Raw genomic sequence first — 22,968 nt, forward strand, 5'->3', positions numbered from 1 at the left:
AGCCCCCCCTCCCCCTGCTGATTTGCATGTTTCAGAGCACAGCCCACCACCCTGGACACTTACTAAGAGTCTGGGCCCACCCTGGGAAGGAGGCAGTGGCAGTCAGAACCCAGCATGGACATGAGGGTCCCATCAGCTCCTCAGCCTCCTGCTGCTCTGGCTCCCAGGTGAGGAGGGAGACCCTGTGAAAGACTCCCCACTGCTTAACCTGCCCCTCTGCCCTGCTCACTGTCAGACCCTGAGTGCTATGTGTCCAGGACATGGGAGCATCCCTCGGCCACTGTGCTCAGTACCTCTGGGCTCTTCAAGGAAGTCCTCTGATAACAGGAATATGTGGTTTTGTTTCCCCTCTTAGGTGCCAGGTGTGCCATCCAGATACCCAGTCCCAGCCTCCAGCCTCCCTGGCTGCATCTCTCGGAGACACAGTCTCCATCACTTGCGGGCCAGTCAGAGCATTAGCAGTTTATATCCTGGTATCAACAACAACCAGGGAAGGCTCCTTAACTCCTGATCTATGCTGCATCCACTTTGCAAAGTGGGGTCCCTTCCCGGTTCAAGGGCAGTGGATCTGGCATGATTTCACCTCACCATAAGTGGGCTGCGCCTGATTTTTCAACTTAACTGTCAGAAGCAATAGTGACCTCCCACAGTGTTACAGGCAAGCACAAAAACACCCAGTGAAGCAAGTGTTGAGGCTGGGCGGCCCCAGCTGCTCCTGGTGCCTCCATCTCTGAGAGCATTTCTCAGACCACCTTATGAAGTTCACTGCAAGCTTTTTTGGTAGAAGGGCCAGGGACCTTCCTAGATGCCCTAACTTTCTCTCCCACTTTCAGCCCTCACAGCACAGATGTGACATGCCTCTCCTGAGAAATAAATTCAGAGATGATTACCTTTGAGTCACCTTGCTTGTGATTCACGGTGACTTGGTTCACATAACAGGTGAAGATATTTTGAGAGTCCAAGAAGGAGTTTCTTAAGAGATAATTTTTGAGAGAAATCCTGATGTCCAATCAAACTCAGAAAATATACAGTGTGTGCAGATTTTATCTGGATACGTTTTCAAGTTTGGGGGAAAACCATGGCAAGACCCTCCATTGTAAGACGTTTTCTGTAAGAAACCACCAGCTTGTCTCCCAGGGGCTGTACCATGTTGCATCCCCATGAGCAATGAATGAGGGTTTCTGTTGTTCCACATCCTTGCAGCATTGAGTGTGGTCACTGTTTTGGATTTAGGCCATGCTGAAAGGTGTGCAGTGGTATCTATTTTTTAAAAATATTCATTTCCTGATGACATAGGATGTGGAATCTCTTCGTGCTACTTATCCCTTGTCTGCCTCTGGGTGAACTGCTCAATATGCTCTTTGCTCATTGTGGGCAGGTTGTTTATTCCCCTATTCTTCAGTTTTTACAAGGTTGCTTTGTGAGTGTGTTTTGGATTATCAGTCTTTTATCGCTTGGGTATTTGTGTGATTTGTCTCTGTGGTGGTTTTCTTGTCAGGTCTTGTTTTAAAACAGTGAAGAAAAGTTTAAACTACCTGGGGGTAAGTTATCTGGGAAGCAAAGCCTAGAAATGAGGTCTTCTCTTCTCGCCCCAGAAGCCAGAGCATATCTGAGTGCAGGTGCCGGCTGTCTACACTTCTGTGCACTCTACCCCCCCAGAATAATGGCTGCCTTTGCCTCCTTTACTGTAGCAGACAGCAGTGGATCAGACTCACTGGGGGACTGTGATGACGTGATTCTAATCCAACCTGAGAAGGCAGTGACTGTTCCCTGTATTTGCAGTTGCCTTACTTGCTGGCCAGAAATATCTTGGAGTTTTCCTTAGGGCTTTATCAGATGCAGGAGATTCCACATAATAAAGCATTTGGCCCCCACATGGAGTACAAGTAGAGGCCATAGGAGAACTTTGTAAAAAACAATAAACAATATTGCTAAAATTTGCAACCCATTAAGAGACAAATTCTAAGAAATATCTATCACTTCCTGAAACTGAAAAACATTAGGAAACTAGCAAATCAGGATAGAGCAGAAAATTCTTCAACATAGTCCTTAAAAATATTTCCACAAAGAAAGTAACAAGGTCAGACAGCTAATAGATGAACACTAGCTTATATAAAAATAATGCCTTTTCTGAATTATACAAACTGTGAGAAAATACAAAGAAAACACATGCTCTTATTTGTTCTGTGAACCTCAACTGCAAAATCAGACAAAGACCTAGCAAAGTGGGAAAAGTTGCTCCCATCTGCCTTTGACTTAGGTGTAGACATCTGAAAGAAAATACGGGCAAACCAAAACGGAAAACATAAGTGTGAAATACATTGTGAAAATCAGCTTTAATTTAAAACTCAAGTTGGGTTTTATAATATGGTTATGTAATTTCCCAATTGAAAGATGAACGGCAAAAAAAATGATTCCCTCAATAGATACATTACAAAGTATAGAGTAGTGAGTTCCCATCATGGCTCAGTGAAAACAAAACTTACTGATCCATGAGGATGCATGTTCAATCCTGGCTAGCTCAGGGTTAAGGATCGAGTATTGTCATGAGTCACAGAGACAGCTCAGAATCTGAGTTGCCATGGCGTGGTATAAGTCAGCTGCTGTATCTCCAATTTGACCCCAGCCTTGGAACTTCCATACGTGTAGGCACAGACCTAAAAGACCAAAAAATTTATAGAGTAAATTCAGTATCTGCTAGTGATAAAAATACTGAGAAAGGGAGGAATAGAAGCGCAACTGATACCTTAATAAAGGATCTGGAAAATAATACACTAACCATCATGCCACTCAAGGGATGGAAAAAAATTTCTTAGGCTTGCCTTAGTCATATAGGCATAAATTCCCATAGAAGAACTTAGCTGTGTAAATCAGAATTCATAAAAAAATCCTCAGTAGACCATAAAAAATGGAAATAAAGTAAGGAAATTACTCACAGCACAACTTACAGAATCACTAGAAGCAGAGGATACTCTGACTTCATGCTCTATGTTCAATGGAGAAAAGAACAACCCAGATTGACAATGTTGACAGCCTAACTCAGAGTAAGTGAGGATCCTGGGGATTAGGGGAAGAGAGTTCATCCCAGCAGTGACAGAGAAGGCTATGGAGCCAGGAGGGGAAGCAATAGGCTGCACCCTAGGAGGCAATGGTCACTTCCCAGAGGGAAGCACCAAGGACACACACGAAACCTGTAGAAAAGCCTGCATGCAGTCCCCAGAGAAAGGACGCTGGGGCCTGGGGAAACAGGGGGCTCTGGAGAGCGAAGTTGTGGAAATCAGCTCCGATATGCATCCTCTGGCAACCATAGAGCACCAAAGAGTCAGAAGACACAGCACCAAATGGTTTAAATGATGCACATTCTTGTAGTGGATACAGACTAGGTGTTGGTGTAAAGAAACCACCTCAGCAACCTAAATTCCTCCTGCTCCTAAAGAAACATCTCCTGCTGATCAGGAAATAGTTACTCCAACACATCATCGAATGAACAAATGCATTCATTCTCAGGGTTGGCTCCTATAAAGGAGAAAATGAAAGTTGAGTACTGAAATTCTTGGGTCGCAGATATTTGTAAAAGCTATGGAGGCACTCTCACTGTGGTGCAGTGGGTTAATACCAGGCTTGTCTCTGTGGAGGTGCTGGTTTAATCCCCTGCCTGGTGCAGTGGGTTAAAGATCAGCACTTGCTCCAGCTCCTACTCCATCCCTGGCCTGGAAAATTCCATATGCCACTGAGGAGCCCCAACAAAGGAAATTTTAAAAAAATCTACAGAAAAGAAAAACTGTCACACCGTTCTTTTAGAATGAGTAATGTATAATTAACCAAGTAAATGCAGATACAAAATAACACCCAGAATCCAAAATCTACATGTTCAGAGAAAGGACATGTTCACAATAGGTGTAGAGTGTAAAAGGGCAGCAACACAAACTCAGGAAAAAAGTTAATGTGAAACCACCACCCTGAAAATATAAACAAAATGAGGTGTTGCCCAAGGAGTATAGAAATGACTGAGGGAAGAGGATGCAAGAATGATGGGGAGGAAGAGAGCCAGGATCATTCACATCAACAGGTAAGGTGAGATCAGGTGCCATGAATACAACGCAGAAGGTAGGAGTGGGCAGCGAAGTATTCCTAGAAAGTCTCATGGAACAGACAGGACCGCTCCTTAGGCCATACTTTATACACTCTCTTGACATTAAAAATTCCCTAAATGGATGTACTGAAAGCCATCACACTCCTGAAAACAGAAGAGAATGTCAACTTAGAGATGTATGATGGAACATAATAGACCACAAATAAAAGTATTAGTATAAAGATAAAATACTAGCAAAATGTACTACCCAAAAGTTCAAGATAAGTCTATTGGATTTGACAACAACATACAAAGTACATGTGCATGCTTTTATGTTAATATTTCCTGTAGTCATTAAAAATTTCCTTTAGACATTAGCACTCTGAGTGTTAGGAGTAGGAGAAAAACAAAGGGAAAATATTCTTAAGAAGTTACGGAAAGAAAATGGTAACATTGTGTTGTATAACTCCTATTCAGCAGTTTATAGCTTAATTTGAGTTGACACATAAAACAAGAATATTCATTGGCATGTCTGTTCATGTACTTTTTCAATTGGTGTTAATTTTGTTTTTAAACTGAATCTGCTTTTCCATCACTAAATTTGAGGTCCTGTCTTTTATTGGACCCAGATGAAAATTAATAAAAACATCTGGTATAGCTTCTTCAACTTTTTAGGACACTCTAAAATCTATATTTCAATCCTATGTATATATTTTGTATACCTCAATTATCCCCAGCTATTATGCTGTTCATTATTGAAATGAAAAGTTAAAGAAACAAAAAAAGAGTTTAATAGGGAAATAAGACTCTGATGTGTTACATATTCTTTTTATTCATAGTTTGTGGCCCATAGTTTGGGCACAGGAAATGCTTGGGCCAGGGATGGAACCCATGCCTCCACAGGGACCCAGTGCAGCCAGATTCTTAACCCACTAACCCACAGCCAGAAATCCTACGTATTTCTAATCTAATGAATAATGAGTATGACTTTAAAATGAGTGTTTCATGGCTATAGGTCTGTATCAAAATGCCAGGTCTCTGGTATGACTGGATTCCCTTAAGAGCTGTGTCTGGACCTAAGGACGACAGACACCTCCTAGTGGCTACAAAGAGGAACAACAGAGCGCCCTGGACCTGCCCTAGGAAGAGGAGGCATGTGAGATGAGGGCTATGCTCTATTATCTAAGAAGAGAAAGAGAGGACACATTCCAAAATAGGAAGAGTCATAACTCTATGCCTTAAATTAAAAAAAATCACTAGGTCTGGTCTCAGGGTTGATGGTAATTTACAGTCAAGCTGCTCCCACATGGGCAGCTCTCCAGATTTCTACTAAGAGCAGCTCTGGGGGCTCATATGTGTCATCACGCTGACAATGATCTCATGAGGTCCAGTGAGTCCAGAGGGTTTATTAATGTAGCTGATTAGAAATGATTTCCAGAAGAAAAGCTTTTTGATCACATTGATGGCTGATTTAAATGTTTTATACATTATTTAAGTATCAGTCATTACTATTTCTAATGTTAAAAATCTACTTAAGACTAGAAAGATTCAGTGAATAATTGTAATAGAGCTTCTCATTCAAAAAGGATTACTTGTGAGCACAAGCAGGGGAGAATGAAAGATCTTCTGAGACTGTAAGGGAGTAAAGAGAAGTGACAGCTGCTCTCATGAATGTCAAGATATGAGTGAAATGATGAGAAAAATGAGACCATGATATCTCTTGGCTCAAAGTTGAGTCCCTCCCTACCTCTGCACGGCTCTTTCCCTCTGCTCCCCCACCAGGAGATTTGATGCTGTCCCCTAGGAGGACTTCCTGGCCAGTCTGACATAAAAGGGAGCTCTAGTCTGGCTTGGACTGATCAGGGCTCCTCCGTTCACAGCTGACCATGAGGTTCCCTGCCCAGCTCCTGGGGCTCCTCCTGCTCTGGGTCCCAGGTGAGGATGGAGGGGAGATGGGAAGGGCAAGGGGGGCTGTGGGGAGCAGCACTGCTTTTCAGTGTGATTGGCCACATGGTATGTGCACATCTCTCACCCTCTGCCAAGGGCAGGAGATGTTTGGTCTGTGAGCATGAGGAGGTCGATCCTATGATCCAAGTCCCTGTCCTCTGCTGAAGGTGGTGATGCAGAATGGGGGTGAAGTGGAGGCAGATTTCAGACACACGTTGTGCTTCAGAAATCCAGGTTCTTTTAGAAGTTGATTCTTTTAGGATCTCAATTGAAATAAAAAATGACGTAGATTGAGATAAGGTAAGAGGAACTTCGAGAATTGTAACAATTGTTGAGAATCTTTGACTTCACTCTTCCTTTAGGATCCGATGGGGCCATTGTGCTGACCCAGACTCCACTCTCCCTGTCAGTCCGCCCTGGAGAGCCGGCCTCCATCTCCTGCAGGTCCAGTCAGAGCTCCTACACAGTGATGGAAAGAATTATTTGAATTGGTACCTTCAGAAACCAGGCCAGTCTCCCCAGCGCCTGATCTATAGTGCTACCAACAGGACACTGGGTCCCAGACAGGTCACTGGCAGTGGATCAGGACACAGATTTCACCCTGAAAATCAGCAGGGTGGGCTGAGGATGCAGGCGTTTATTACTGCAGCATATAAAGAATCCCTCCACACAGTGATACAGCCCTACACAAACCCCTCTCCTGGGGGCCCAGCTGCACACATGGGTGTGCATGTTGTGGGGGAGCAGAGGGGCAGATGCTCTGAGTCTGTGTAAGAGAGAAGAAGTGGGAGAATCAGAGAGCAGAGGGCGCAGCTGAGGCCTGTGGACCAGCAGAGCCTTAGCGCCTCCTCAGACACCAGATGTTAAGGCCTGAGAGCTGCCCGGCCTTGTGTGTGTGATTGCCCCTTAGAACAGGCCAGTGAGGAGAAAGTTGGCCTGTGGGACAACCACAGCTCAGCTGAATTCCCTTTTTTCAGTTCAGGTTTTCTGCTTGAAACTCTTGAAGCTTTTTTCCAGATACAGTCTTGGGAGTGATATAGAAAAGCATATATCTGGTTAAAAATACTAATAAATGGTGCCACTGGATAGGGAACATGTAGTTGGCATTTTAGTTTGTATTATTCCATTTTCCATACACACTCTCATCTAATGAAAATACAATGTCTCCAATTTACCCTTTTAGTTTTGGACTTGTTGCAATGTTGACTTTCCAACCTTTAATGTTGTACCTCGAGATGAATGTTAATTGCCTTTTGGCAACTTAAAAAAAAATTATTTGAGATACAATCATGATAGTATATTGTCATAAAAGAAAACAATCAGAAAAGAATACATGTGGCTTTTCATATGACATGTTTATTTCATGTTATATTAGACACTAAGTTTCTAGTTATAATTTTAGAAAATGGACACATCAAATAGATCCCATTTGTTAAAATGCCCTAAAAATACGTCTGAACAAAAATGGGCATGCTGGTGCATGCAATGACATGGTATGATCAGAGGAAAATAATTTAAGATGTCCAGGTAAATAGAATCAGTTTTTGATCACTAAATCCAATGAGATTATTCATATCCAGCAGAAGAGATTCCATCAAGTGCAGGTAAACTGGATTTACTAGAAAGTAAAAAGAAGAGAAAAAGAAAGCGGCTTATGGTAGGAAGTTTAGAACACACACAAAGAATGACAGGTCTTCAGAGCGTGTTTCTACACTAATCACCAGTGGGCACAATTTGATCCAAATGCAAATGGCTTGCTGCTCTGATGCCCAGTGTGGAGCCTGGGGACACTGCACATCTCCTGTGAGCAGGACGCTCCCTGGACCCTGCACAGAGTCACAGGTCCTAACACAGGCCTCCCAAGGGGGTCCATCCTCAGGGCACAGAGAGAGCTATGGGGCCCAGAGGATGCAGAGCTTCCAACCAGAGCTCTGGGGAAATGTCTGGAGAGCCTGGAGGGAGAGGCCGGAGGCTTCAGTCCCAGCCTGGGTCCCCTTCTGTGTAGACAGGGGGTATGGACCCACCAGGACAACCTCCCAGAGCCTTTCCCTCCTCCCACACAGGGGCTCCTCCATACCTCATCACAGGGAATGGCTGCCAGGGCCTCCCAGGAGCAGCCACTAGGCTCATTATCCTTCAGCCCAGTGGTCACTCTATGTCAGTTGGGTCGCAGGCCAATGTTTGAGCAAGTCCCCTGTGCCCTCACAGACCCAGGGGGCAGGTGCTGGCACTGCAGGCTGCAGAGAGCAGTTTCATTTTGTGGTCCTCTCCATCTGGCAGATTCCATGGCCCCTGGTTCCTGAGCTAGACGCCCTCCTGTGGTGGAATGTGTGGTCTCCAGAATCGAAGAAGCTGTCAGCTGATCTGTTCTTTAAGGAAAGACACACATTCAACACTCTGGATGGGAATGGAAATCTCAACCTGTGGCGGGGGGGCACACTTGAGAGCTCACTTGCCCTTTGGGGACATTTTCTTCGAGTTGCTGCCAGCTGTTGGGTGCCTGGGAATGAATGTGGATGCCACTCTTAGAGGCATTCGCCCGCCGACAACCACCAGGAAGTACCAGGCAGCAAGAAGGAGGTCCTGGGTCAGTTTCACTGGGTTCCTTTCAATAGACAATTTTGGGTGGGGCTCAAGTTCAAAATATAAATTGAGTTGTAATTTTCATTGTTGTACTATTTTCTCCCCACCTTGGACACAATTTAGATTCCCATACCCGTTTCCCAGAACTCATACCTTCTCCCAATATGCTCTTTCCAAGCCCTTGAGGAACAGATCTCCAGAAATCTGTTAAATCCCTGTTTCTAGTTGACCCTGTTAGACAAAGTTGGTGACCATGTGTGCTGCTCAGCAGTTCATTGACAGGAGTGGGGCTGTAGGGAGGAGTCTGCATTCTTACTGCACCACATATGATGCAGTGTGTCCAGGCAAACCTGAACTCTTCTCTCAAGTCAGCTGCTTGAGCACCCTCTGATGCCAAACTCTAAGCTGATGAAGACATGTTAGGCCCAGGGGGTGACAGCTGTGGGGACTGAGGTCCTTCCCTGGAGATGGAGTCTGCCTGCTGAATTTGCTAAGACCCAGTGCTCAGCTAAGATCACTGTGCTAGACCCAGGTGTATTGATAACTTGCTGGGTTTAAAAGTAACAGATTACATGGGCAGTTCAATCACACAGCTGCTTCTTGTCCTACAGACAAATCTAGCAGTGGCCTTGACCTTCGGGGAGATTACTCTTTTAACAAAGTATAGTTTTGGTTTGTTTTTAAGCAGGGCTGGCTTTCCACTACACAAGCCTAGAATCTAGGAGTGCCTTTAATCTGAGCTTTTCAGAGCGTGCACACAGAATCTATGTCATCCAGCTGTAACCAGCACCATGTGCTGTATGATCACATGGCCCAAGTAGAGGAGCCACTCCTCTTGCTCCTTGAACTGGAGGCAGAGCCTCTCCTTCCCGAGTCTTCACAGATGTAGCCAACACAAAGCAGCTGACTGACTCCTATCATATATTACACTGATGTGAGGGTGTCATGTACACAGTGGTGAAATATTGTCTCGACCAATGGGGAAACCTGGAGAGATACACGTAAAAGAATGAAAATAGAGATCTCACACACAATATAAAAAATAAACTCAATATGGTGAGGACCTTAATTGAGGCATAGTACTCTGAAAGAAAGGAAATGTCAATCCTTTGATTGTTGATTGACTCCCAGATGAATACTTATGGCCAGCCTCACCTCACTGTATGTATAATATGTGCCCTGCTCGATATCTGAGTGATGAGCTGTGTTCCCCCACAATATGACCTGGGGTGGATGGAATCCTATAGTTGAATTCATGACTGACAACGAAAACCTCAAGGTCTAGACTCTTGGGCACAGCATCCAACATCCTTAGTTTCCTTGCCACAAACTGCCATTAGATGGCAGACAAACACCACCATCCACAAAGGTCCTAGGCCTGATCTTGGAAATTCTGGGGAAGTAGGAGGGAGACGTCCCATTTTCAAGAGGGAGCCCCTTGAATTTAAGGTCTCAGGTGTGGTGAGGACACTGGAGAAGGGCTGCCGTCAGGGTGGGTGTGGGAGAAACCTCTCTGGGTCCTGGGCTCTGGGGCTGGAAGCCTGGCCTGCCCCCCTCCTCTCTGACATGGCTGTGTCCACACAGCCCGTCTCTACCTTGCTGAGCAGGACCATCTCAGGCGGCCACCTTTCCACCTGCTGAAGCTGACAACGTCAGCTCAAAGATTAGAGACCTGATGTCATTGGCATCCTCAGGCCCTCTTAGGTCACCACCACGCGTAAAGGTCCCTTTGGGGATCTCCTTGCCCTCCACCTTAAACGTGCCATGCACAGTGAAATAACATGCGGAAGAATCTCTGAGCCATGGGCACAGCAGGCCTTCCCTTCTGCTCAGGGTTTGAGACCCCAGCTCTGCCCTGGTGTGCATTGTGCCCTGCATGATCTTGGTATGTGGGTAATGGTGTGAAAGGTTTCCTTGAGCCCCAACTCTGGACTCTCCTCTACTCAGGTGATAATGCTATTTAGTGGGACTTCTACTAGTCCTCTTCAATGCAGTGTCAATTGAGGTTTGATCATTTATCCAACTTTACCAATGCTTTATAACTTGAATGACCTTTATTGGTGGTGGATTTGAAACAGTTTATTTTTCATCCTAAACTTTCAAATTACAGGAAACAAAAAGAACCACAGTTTAGAATAATCTCTTCCTCAGCCATTTCACTTTTTTTTTTGTCTTTTTAGGGCCTCACCCACAATGTGTGGAGGTCCCAGGCTAGGGGTCTAATTGGAGCTGTAGTCACGGCTACACCCACAGCCACAGCAAACACTGATCCAAGACACATCTGCAACCTATACCAAAGCTCATGGCAAGCCAGATCCTTAACCCCTGAGCAAGGCAGGAGCGAACCCACAACCTCATGTTTTCTAGTCTGATTTGTTTCTGCTGCACCACATGGGAACTCTCATTTTATTTTTTGGGTAACTTAAAATTTGTAGGCCTCAAATTATATATGTCAGCACAGTTCTGCCTGAACATGAATTATTTAAAAATGTTAAAAAAATCTTTAATTGAAACTTTGAAAGCCATCTGCTGAAATATAAATTAATTTCTTAAAAACCTTTGTAATGAGCTTGAGATAGAACTGATCTTGATCAGGAATAGGACAGAAGAAGAAAGTGTCATCAGAAAACACACACAGGCACACTTCCAGGAAAAGTATATATTAAAACATATGCAGCTTTCCCATTTATCTAATACTCAATTCTCTTCCTAACCCAAGGAATCTTAGGCATTTTAGTAGAAAAGTCAGCCCCTACCAAGAGGGAGTTACCTCGTGGAAAACAAAAAACAACCTATATTATCAATACCTTCTCCCAAAGCCCAGATGCAGGACTTCAACAGAGATCTAGGAGCCCATGGAGGACTAGTTAATGAGCATGGGCAGTTCCCCAAACTGCAACTTGTTAAGAAATTAGGGAGGCCCAGGAGAGAGGATTAAGATGGTGGAATAGAAGGACTAGAGCTCAACTTCTCTCCTAAAAACAACAAAATTCACAACTAAAAGCTGAGAAATCCCCACCCAATTGGACCAGAAACCTTAAAAAGAGATACCCTACTCCAGAAGAACAAGAGGAGGCCATATCAAGAGACAGGAGGGGCGATTTCATGATATAAACAACCCCATACCTCCTGGGTGTGAAGCTCCACAGACTGGAAACTAACTGGTTCTCAGAGAGAGACTCACCTACAGGAGTGAGAGTTCTGAGCCCCACATCAAACCCTCACGTGTGGAGATCTGGCACTGGGAGAAAGAGCCACTGGAGCAGCTGGCATTGAAGGGCAGTGGGGCTTGTGTGCAGGAGCTCCACAGGACTGGGGGAAATGGAGACCCCATTCTTAAAAGGCACACACGGACTTTCACATGCACTGGACCCCAGGGCAAAGCAAAGTCTCCATGGGAATCTGGGTCAAACCTGACTGCATTTCTCGGAGGACATCCTGGGAAAACAGGGGTGAACCTGGCTTGTTGTGAGGGAAGGACATTGAAGGCAAAGCTCTCGGGAATATTCAGCAGCAGTGCCTTTCTCTGGAGGTGGCCTTTTTGGGAAAATCTGGCCCCACCCATCAGGCAGCTGCTGAGAAGCCCCAGGGCAAACAGCAATCCAGGTGGGATCACAGCCCCACCCCTCAGTAAACAGGCTACCTAAAAACCCCTCAGGCACACAGCTGCCACTAATCCCATCCAGAGACTCCGCCCCACCCACCAGAGGGATTAGAATCAGCTCCACCTACCTGTGGGCAGGCATCAGCCCTTCCCATCAGGAAGCCTACAGCAAACCCCCATACTGACTTCAGCCATAAGGGGGGAAGACACCAGAGGTAAGAGAGGCTACAATTCTTGTATCTGTAAAAAGGAAACCCCACCAAAAACCTATCGAAATGAAAAGACAGAGACCTAGAACTCAGATGAGGGAGAAAGGAAAAAAACCCAGAAAAACAGCTAAGCAATGAGGAGATTCTTAGCCTCCAGGCAAAAGATTTTAGGCTGTTGATGCTGAAGAAGATGCAAGACATTGGGAATAAACTGGAGGCAAAGATGGATAACTTACAGGAAACCCTGACCAAAGAGATACAAGATATCAAACTTAAACAAGAAGAGATGCAAAATACAATAACTGAAATAAAAAATTCACTAGGAGCAACCAACAGCAGAATACAGGAGGCAGAAGAAAAAATAAGTGAGGTGGAGGACAGATTAGTGGAAATTATGGATGCAGAACAGAAAAGAGACAAAAGATTGAAAACAAAGAGTCTCAGAGATCTCTGGGACAATGTTCAACGCACCAACATCCGTATCATAGGGGTGCCAGAAGGAGAAGAGAGAGAGAGGGAGATAGGAAAAATATTCCAAGAGATAATAGACAAAAACTTCCCTAACATGGGAACGGAACCACTCACTCAAATCCAGCAAGCACAACGAGTACCATATAAAATAAACACCAAGGAGGAATACACCAAGACACATATTCATCAAACTGACCAAAATTAAAGACAAGGAGAACATCTTGAAAGCAGCTAGGGAAAAGAAACAAGAAACATACAAGGGAACTCCAATAAGGTTATTGGCAGATTTTTCACCTGAAACTCGGCAGGCCAGAAGGGAGTGGCATGATATACTTCACGTGATGAAAGGAAAAAGCCTCCAGCCAATATGACTGTACCCAGCAAGGCTCTCATTCAGATTTGAAGGAGAAATCAAAGCCTTCACAGGTAAGCAAAAGTTGAGAGAATTGAGCAACACTAAACCAGCCTTACAACAAATCCTAAAGGAACTTCTCTAGGCAGAAAAGAAAAGGCAGCAACAGGAAACAAAAATGCCACAAATGACAAGGCTCACCAGTAAACGTATATATGCAGTAAAGATATGAAATCATCCATGCACAATTATACCACCAAAATCAGAAATCAGGAGAAGAGGTGGGTACAAATGCAGGATTCTGGAGATGAACTTGCAATTAAGAGAACAACAACTTAAAAGAATCTCGTATACATATAGACTCTTATATCAAAACTTCAGAATAACTGCAAACCAAAAATCTACAATTGATACACAAACAAGGAATCTCTGGAGAAGAAATGTATCTCATAGTAAATAAGTGCATAATCCACCATGAAGGGAGTCATTTGACGTGATTCTTTGAATGCTGAAGTCTTCTTAGATCTGATTCTGATTTCCTCTCCATCAAAGAATTTATGATAATTATAATTAAATAATACAAGTGTACAATTAAATAATATAGGTCTACAATTGTATTATTAATAACCATTTCTCTCCATGGTACAATGTAAAGTCTATAATGTCTTGTTTATCACATTACCTAGAATGGTGTAATGCCTTTATTGAAGAATCAATGAGATGTAACAAATTGTGAGGACATATTTATACAGGTACACTGTTTTTTAACCAGCTTATGCATTTTATATTTTACTTATTTTCAGAGGGTGTATTATTTTTGTTATTCTTACCAGTTAAGTTATTGTTTTTATTGTGCTATATGAAGTAGTTAATGGTATATATGGCTTTCTTCTTTATAAATTTTAGTTGTATAATACACTCAATTTTAATATAATGCTAATTGTTAAAGAAAAATTGAAATGTAATAGATAATACTAAATAGTAAAGAGGAAAGCCACACAAAATGGGATAAAGTATAGATTCAATTTCCTATTTGTCTCAGCATATTTTCCATTCCACTTCTCCAAAGGGAGTTGCTTAACATGTTTCTTAAGATCCATGATATAATAATCTGTTTGAATGTAATTGTGGTTAAATATATGTATTTTATTTTGTAAAAAAAAAATAAAGAACAGGCATTCTTCCTAAACCATGCAAAGCAATTACTAGATATTATTGAACATGAAAAGAAAATTGTATACAGTGATGAACATATTTGCTTTGGAATTAGTTAACTAGCTAGTTACCTACAATTATAAAAGAGCTCTGAAGATACAGCTGAAGGGGAATATTTAAAATGTTCTTTAATTACTGTATGATAGATAGTTTCTTACCACTATGCACTCAGAATTGTCAATTCAAACTGTTTCCAATTTGAATTCTACCAATTTTTCTTAATTAGTTTCTAACAAGATTTGCTTCATTAATGGAGTTTTTATTATTGTTGTAATTAAAATAATTATGGAATATGTGCACATGCCTCAAATAAAAAAATAAAAATAAATAAATAAATACAACATATGAGTGAGATCCTCCTGAATAGCACAGGGGACTATATCTAATCACTTGTGATGGAGCATGATGGAGGATAATGTGAGAAAAAGAATGGAGATTCATGTGTGACTGGGTCACCTGGCTGTACAGTAGAACATGACAGAACACTGTAAACCAACCATAATGGAAAAAATAAAATCATTTAATTTTTTTTTTAAAAATAGGAGTTTCAGTCAAAACTCAGTGGAAACAAATCTGAATAGTAACCATGAGGTCACAGGTTTGATCCCCAGCCTCAATCAATGGGATAAGGATCTGGTGTTGCCATGAGCTATGGTGTAGGTTGCAGATGTGGCTTGGGTCTGGTGTTGCTGTGGCTGTTGTGTAGGCTACTGGCTACAGCACTGATTTGACTGATATCCTGGGAATTTCCATATGCTGCGGGTGTGGACCTAAAAAGAAAAAGGAAAAAGAAAAGGAAAAATATAATAATAAATTTGGAGTCCCTATCATGGTGCAGTGGAAACATTCTGACTAGGAACCAGGAGGATGCTGGTTTGATCCCTGGCCTCGCTCAGTGGGTTAAGGATCTGGCATTACTTTGAGCAGTGGTGTAGGCAGGCAGCTGTAGGTCCCATTTGACCCCTAGCCTGAGAACCTCCATATGCTTTGGGGGTGGCCCTAAAAAATGAAACAAAACAAAAATTTTGAAAAATAGTGTACAACACACACACACACACACACACACACACACACATGAAAAAAAAATTCAGTAAGACTCAGCTAGCACTTGCCTAGATAACCGCTGCTCCAGGAGTCCTCATGGACAAGGATGACATGGGGACTCCTGAGTGCAGACAGGCTTTCCCACTGTGTGTGGGGACACAGCTTCTCTCCTTTGCAGCCACACCCTGAAGGGCTGGGGATCCCTGGTCTTGTGACACTGACAGCAGGGCAGCTTTCTCTCCAGCCCCATGGTGCCTCCTCCCTGGCCTCTCTGCAGCTCACAGCAACTCCACAGACTGTGGTCTTGGTCCTCACCCTGCTTCAGAGAGAAAAGATCAGACTGGGTTGGGGATGTTTTTAGTTTCTCCATATCTGACCTCCAAGTCCAGGGCCCTCCTCTGTAACTGGAGGAAGAAGCAGAGGTGGTGGGGAGATGACCAGCAGTGGCCATGCCAGCCACATGAATGCTTTCCTCATCTCCCTCCAGCTCCACACCTGGCACTGGGCCAGGAGTGGCAGCACCCCCTTGAGGGGACACCCTCCTGTCATACCACAGGCGAGGCTCCCCTCCTGTCTCTGCCAGCGCCCTGTCCACACCTTGTGGGCTCCTGCCCAGGTGTCAGGTTTCTAACATCACCTTTCTCAATGGTCCATGCCTCCCCCTGCTTGAGCCCCAGCTCCCTTCCACCAACCCCTGAGAGCTGGTATCTCTTAGGAGATCTGGTGATGCGGGAAGATGCAGGTGAACCAACACATTTAGTTCAGGGAAACACAGTCGGTGGTTGGTCTGAGGAGCATCAAAAGATGTACCTCATCCAAGTCATCAGAGAATCAGACCATAGAGGAAAATTCTCCAGCTTCAAGAATAGCTCCAGACACACAATGAAGTGGTATTATTAAATTCCCTGCAGTATTTTGAAATATTTTATCCCTGATATTCCAGCTCTTAGATGGAGATGGAGCAAGAAATGGGGAACATTGAGGGGAAGAAAACAAATCCTCTCCTGACAGGACAGTGCACTGAGTCCATCCTATGGTCTCCAGGGAGAAACCTGTTTTCTGCAGCACATGTGTGCTGCCTGCTCTGACCTGAGTCCCCAGGGCACTGCCCCTGGGTTGTCACTGAGACCAGCCAGCCCTGCAGCTGTGCCCAGCCCTCCCCTCCCCCTGCTGATTTGCATGTTCCCAGAGCACAGCCCACCACCCTGGACACTTACTAAGAGTCTGGGCCCACCCTGGGAAGGAGGCAGTGGCAGTCGGGACCCAGCATGGACATGAGGGCCCCCATGCAGCTCCTCGGCCTCCTGCTGCTCTGGCTCCCAGGTGAGGAGGGAGACCCTCACAATGACTCCCATGGCTGTCACCTGCCCCTCAGCCCTGCTCACTGTGGGACAGCTGAGTGTCTGGGGCATGGAGCATCCCCTCAGCCACTGTGCTCAGTACCTCTGGGCTCTTCAAGGAAGTCCTCTGATAACAAGAATATGCGGTTTTTGTTTCCTCTCTTAGGTGCCAGTTGTGCCATCCAGGTGACCCAGTCTCCAGCCTCCCTGGCTGCATCTCTAGGAGACACAGTCTCCATCACTTGCCGGGCCAGTCAGAGCATTAGCAATAATTTAGCCTGGTATCAACTAACAAGCAGGGAAGGCTCCTAAGCTCCTCATTTATTGGGCATCCGCTTTGCAAGGTGGAGTCCCTTCCCGGTTCAAGGGCAGTGGATCTGGCACTGATTTCACCCTCACCATCAGTGGCCTGCAGGCTGAAGATGTTGCAACTTATTATTGTCAGCAGCTTAACAGTGCACCTCCCACAGTGTGACAGGCCAGCACAAAATCCCCCCGGGTAAGCAGATGTGTGAGGCTGGCCACCCCAGCTGCTCTTGGTGCCTCCATCTGCTGAGAGCATTTCTCAGACCACACTAGAAGGTCATGGCAAGTTTTTGCTAGAAGGTCCAGGGAATATTGTGTGCAGAATTCAAGTGGGTATTGTTTTCAAGTTTGGGAGAAAAACATGATAGGACTTTTTTTCTGTATGCAACCCCTGGCGTGTCCCCACAATGGCTGTACCATGTTGCATCCCCACCAGCAATGAATAAGTGTTTCTCTTGCTCCACATCCTTGCCAGCATTGAGTGTTCTCACTGTTTGGGCTTTAGGCCATCCTGACAGGTGCGCAGTGGTGTCTATTATTTGCATCTTCCAGTGACACAGAATGTGGAATAATTTCTCCTATTCTTATTTGTCTTCGGTCTGTCTCTTTGATGAACTGTCTTGTATGGTCTTTGTCTCAATTTTAGACCAGTTGTTTATTCCCATATTGTTCAGATTTTATAAGTTTTTGATTTTTGTGTGTGTGTTCTGGATTATCCATCTATTATCCCATGTGGATTTTGAGATTTTTCTCTCTTGATGTTTCTTGCCAAGTCATGTTTTAATACAGGAAAGAAGTGTTTAATCTACCTGGGGGTAAGTTCATCCAGGAAGCTAAAGCTAGAAATGAGGCCGTCTCTGCCCTCCCCCAAAAGCCGGAGCACATCTGACTGCAGGTGGTGGCTGCCTCCACTTCTGCACACTCTACTCTCCCAGAATAATGGCTGCCTTTGCCTCCTTACACTGTATCAGACAGCAGTGGATCAGACTCCCTGAGGGACTGCGGGTGACAGTTCCAAGAGGTGGAAGGGAGTGATTCTTCCTTGTATTTGCCTTTTCCTTACTTGCTGGCTAGAAATATTCTTGGAGTATTTCTTAGAGCTTTATCCAGATTCAGGAGATTCCACATAATAAAACACTTGGACCATGTGTGAAGCACAAGTAGAAGCCATAGGAGAACTTTGTGAAAAACTATAAATAATATGCCTAAAAATTTGCAAGCTGTTAAGAGGCAAATCCTAAGAAATATATATCACTTCCCCAAACTGACAAACATTAGGAAACTTACCTGTCAGGGTGACCAGGAAATAATTGGACAGGGTCCTTACAAATATTTCCACAAAGGAAATTCTGGAGTCAGATACTCTAAGAGATGAACACTAGTTTATATGAAAATTCATGCCTCTTCTGAATTAGGCCAAATTTGAGAAACTACAAGAGCAGAAATTGATCCTTCATTTGTTGCATGAACCTCAACTGCAAAATCAGACAAGGACCGAGCAAAGTGGGAAAAGGATGCTCCCATCGGCCTTTGAACTTAGGTGTGGACATCTGAAAGAAAATGCTGGCAAACCCAAACTGGAAATATACAAGTGAAGTAAGACATTATGAGCATCCACAGCTCTGATTAAAAAACTCAAGTGGGGTTTTAAAACCTGTTTATGTCATTTCCCAAATTAAAGGTGAAAGATTTATGCGATCTGAAGGGAAACCAGAGTTTGTCATTTCCCAAATTGAAAGATTAAAAGATAAATAATGAGCACCTCCATAGATACTTTAAAAAGTACACATAGAAGTCAGTACGTACTGGTGATAAAAGTACTTGGAAAGAGCGGAGTAAGAGGCAGTGCACAACTTCATATACGATGTAGAAAAACCCACACTAATCCTCATGCTCCTCAAGGGAATGGATGGAAATACGTTCTCACACTTACCGTGTTCACGCAGGCCTAAGTTCCCATAGGAGAACAAGAGCTTGATAAAGGGGAGTTCATAAAAGAGCCTCAGGAGACAGTACAAACGGACAATAAGGTAAAGGAAAATCCTCAAAGCCCAGACTTACTCAAGCACTAGAAGCAGAGCATACTCTGACCTCATGCTCTATGTCAATGGAGAAGAGAACAACCCAGATTGACAATGTGGACAGCCCGACTCAGAGGAAGGGAGCATCCTGGGGGAGTATGGGAAGAGAGTTCATCCCAGCAGTGACAGAGAAGGCTGTGGAGCCAGGAGGGGGAGCAAGAGGCTGCACCCTAGGAGGCAATGGTCACTTCCCAGAGGGAAGCACCAAGGACACACACGAAACCTGTAGAAAAGCCTGCATGCAGTCCCCCAGAGAAAGGACAGCCGGGGCCTGGGGAAACAGGGGCCTCCGGAGAGTGAAGTTGTGGAAATCAGCTCCAGATATGCATCCTCTGGCAACCACAGAGCACCAAAGAGTCAGAAGACACAGCACCAAAGGGTTTAAAGGATGCACTTTCTTGTAGTGGATACAGACGAGGTGTTGGTGTAAAGAAACCACCTCAGCCACCTAAAGAAAGTTCCTCCTGCTCCTAAAGAAACATGTCTTGCGGATCAGGAAATAGCTACTCCAACACATCCTTGAGGGAACACGGTTCTCAAGGGTAGGCTCCAATACGGAGAAGGGAAAGTTGAAGACCGAAATCCTTTGGGAGGCAGCAATCCTTTTGTTGGTTTGTTTGTTTGTTCTTGTTTTATCTCTTTTTTATTTTTTTATTTTTTTAAATTTATTGAAGTATAGTTGATTTACACAGTTGTGATAATTTCTGCTGTACAAAAAAGACATTCAGTTATACATGTACGTTTATCTATTCCCTTTCACATTCTTTTCCCACATGGATTATCACAGAACATTATTTTTTAACAGAATAAAATACATGTATTTAAACACAATTACATTCAGACAGAGTCTTATATCTTGGATCTTAAGAAACAGATAAAGTGTCTCCCTCTGCAGAAGTGGAATGGAAAATATGCTGAGAGAAATAGGAAATTCATTCTAGGCTTTATCCCATTTTGTATGGCCTTCCTCTTTACTATTTAGTATTATCTATTACGTTTCAATTTTTCTTTAAAAACTGGCATTATATTAACATTGTCTATTATGCAACTAAAATTTATAAAGAAGAAAGCCTTATATACCATTAAATATTTATACCATTAAATATTTTATATAGCATAGTAAAAAGAATACCTTAACTGGTAAGAATAACAAAAATAATACACCCTCTGAAAATAAGTAAAATATAAAATGCGTAAATGGGTTAAAAAACAGGGTAACTATATAAATATGTCCTCACAAGTTGTTACACCTCATTGATTCTTCAATAAGGGCATTACACCATTCTAGGTGATGTGATAAACAAGACATTATAGACCTTACATCGTACCATGGAGAGAAACGGTTATTAATAACACGATTGCAGAACTGTTTTATTTAATTGTACAGTTGCATTATTTAATTGTAATTATCATAAATTCTTTGATGGAGAGGAAACCAGAGTCAGATCTAAGAAGACGTCAGCATTCCAAGAATGATGTCAAATAACCCCCTTCATGGTGGATTATGCACTGGTTTACTATGAGATATATTTCTTCTCCAGAGATTCCTTGTTTGTGTATCAGTTGCAGAGTTTTGGTTTGATGTAAGAGTCGACATGGATATGAGATTGTTTTGTTGTTCTCTTAATTGCAAGTTCATCTCCAGAGTCCTGCATTTGTACCCACCTCTTCTCATGATTTCTGATTTTGGTGGTATAATTGTGCATGGATGATTTCATATCTTTACTGTATATATACCTTTACTGGTGAGCCTTGTCACTTGTGGCATTTTTGTTTCCTGTTGCTGCCTTTTCTTTTCTGCCTAGAGAAGTTCCTTTAGGATTTGTTGTAAGGCTGGTTTAGTGTTGCTGAATTCTCTCAACTTTTGCTTACCTGTGAAGGCTTTGATTTCTCCTTCAAATCTGAGTGAGAGCCTTGCTGGGTAAAGTCATCTTGGTTGGAGGCTCTTTCCTTTCATCACGTGAAGTATATCATGCCACTCCCTTCTGGCCTGCCGAGTTTCAGGTGAAAAATCTGCCGATAACCTTATTGGGGTTCCCTTGTGTGTTACTTGTTTCTTTTCCCTAGCTGCTCTCAAGATGTTCTCTTTGTCTTTAATTTTGGTCAGTTGGATTGATATTCCTCCTTGGGTTTATTTTATGTGGTACTCTTTGTGCTTGCCGGATTTGAGTGAGTGGTTCCTTTCCCATGTTAGGGGAGTTTTCGGCTATTATCTCTTGAAATATTTTTTCTGTCCCCTTCTCTCTCTCTTCTCCTTCTGGCACCCCTATAATACAGATGTTGGTGCGTTGATCGTTGTCCCAGAGTTCTCTGAGACTCTCTTCATTTGTTTTCAGTCTTTTTTATCTTTTCTGTCCCGCATCCCTAATTTCCACTACTCTGTCTTCCACCTCGCTTATTCGATCTTCTGCCTCCTGCATTCTGCTGTTAGCTGCTTCTAGTGCCTTTTTTATTTCCGTTATTGTATTTTGTATCTCTTCTTGTTTAAGTTTGATATCTTGTATCTCGTTGCTCAGTGTTTCCTGTAAGTTATCCATCTTTGCCTCCAGTTTATTTCCAATGTCTTGCATCATCTTTAGCGTCAACAGTCTAAAAGTCTTTTTCCTGGAGGCTGACAATCTCCTGATCACTTAGCTGATTTTCTGGGGTTTCTCCTTTCTCCCTCGTGTGAGTTATAGTGCTCTGTCTTTTCATTTTTATAGGTGTTTGGCGTGGTGCCCTTTTTACAGATACAAGGGTTGTAGCCTCTCTTACCTCTGGTGTCTGCCCCCCTTGTGGCTGAAGTCGGTATGGGGGGGCTTGCTGTAGGCTTCCTGATGGGAGGGGCTGATGCCTGCCCCCTGGCAGGTGGAGCTGATTCTAATCCCTCTCATCCCTCTGGTGGGTGGGGCGGAGTCTCTGGATGGGATTAGAGGCAGTTGTGTGCCCTTTGATGGGTCTTTAGGCAGCCTGTTTACTGAGGGGTGGGGCTGTGATCCCACCTGGATTGTTGTTTGCCCTGGGGCTTCTCAGTGCTGACAGGTGGGTGGGGCCAGATTTCCCCAAAAAGGCCACCTCCAGAGAAAGGCAACTGCTGAATCTTCCCAGAGCTTTGCCTTCAATGGCCCTCCCTCACAACAAGCCACATTCACACCTGTTTTCCCAGGATGACCTCCAAGAACTGCAGTCAGGTTTGACCCAGATTCCTATGGAGACCTTGCTCTGCCCTGGGATCCAGTGCACGTGAAAGTCCGTGTGGGCCTTTTAAGAATGGGGTCTCCGTTTCCGCCAGTCCCATGGAGTTCCTGCGCACAAGCCCCACTGGCCTTCAATGCCAGATGCTCCAGGGGCTCTTTCTCCCAGTACCAGATCCCAGCACCTGAGAGTTTGATGTGGAGCTCAGAACTCTCGCTCCTGTAGGTGAGTCTCTCTCTGTGAACCAGTTAGTTTTCAGTCTGTGGAGCTTCCCACCCGGGAGGTATGGGGTTGTTTATATCACAAAGTCACCCTTCCTACTTCTTGATGAGTCCTCCTCTTTTTCTTCTGGAGTAGGGTATCTTTTTTAAGGTTTCCAGTCCATTCGGGTGGAGATTGCTCAGCTTCTGGTTGTGAATTTTGTTGTTTTTAGGAGAGAAGTTGAGCTCCAGTCCTCCTATTCTGCCATCTTAATCCTCGGAAGCCATACATTTAAAAAGCTATGGAGAACTTCCCATTGTGGCTCAGTGGCTTAATAATCAGCCTTGTCTCTGTGAAGCTGATGGTTCA

At 43.9% G+C, this 22,968-nt stretch overlaps 1 long non-coding RNA gene across 1 annotated transcript; it reads left to right on the forward strand.

Moving 5' to 3' along the window:
* The first annotated feature begins 5,944 nt into the window (after positions 1-5,944).
* On the forward strand, positions 5,945-21,049 carry LOC125126695 (uncharacterized). Its single transcript, XR_007134752.1, has 3 exons — positions 5,945-6,007; positions 6,785-6,787; positions 21,035-21,049. It is a non-coding gene; the product is annotated as an uncharacterized LOC125126695 (long non-coding RNA).
* The last annotated feature ends 1,919 nt before the right edge of the window (positions 21,050-22,968 follow it).

The sequence above is a fragment of the Phacochoerus africanus genome, chromosome 5, assembly GCF_016906955.1.
Source record: "Phacochoerus africanus isolate WHEZ1 chromosome 5, ROS_Pafr_v1, whole genome shotgun sequence".
In the NCBI taxonomy this organism is placed as follows: domain Eukaryota; kingdom Metazoa; phylum Chordata; class Mammalia; order Artiodactyla; family Suidae; genus Phacochoerus; species Phacochoerus africanus.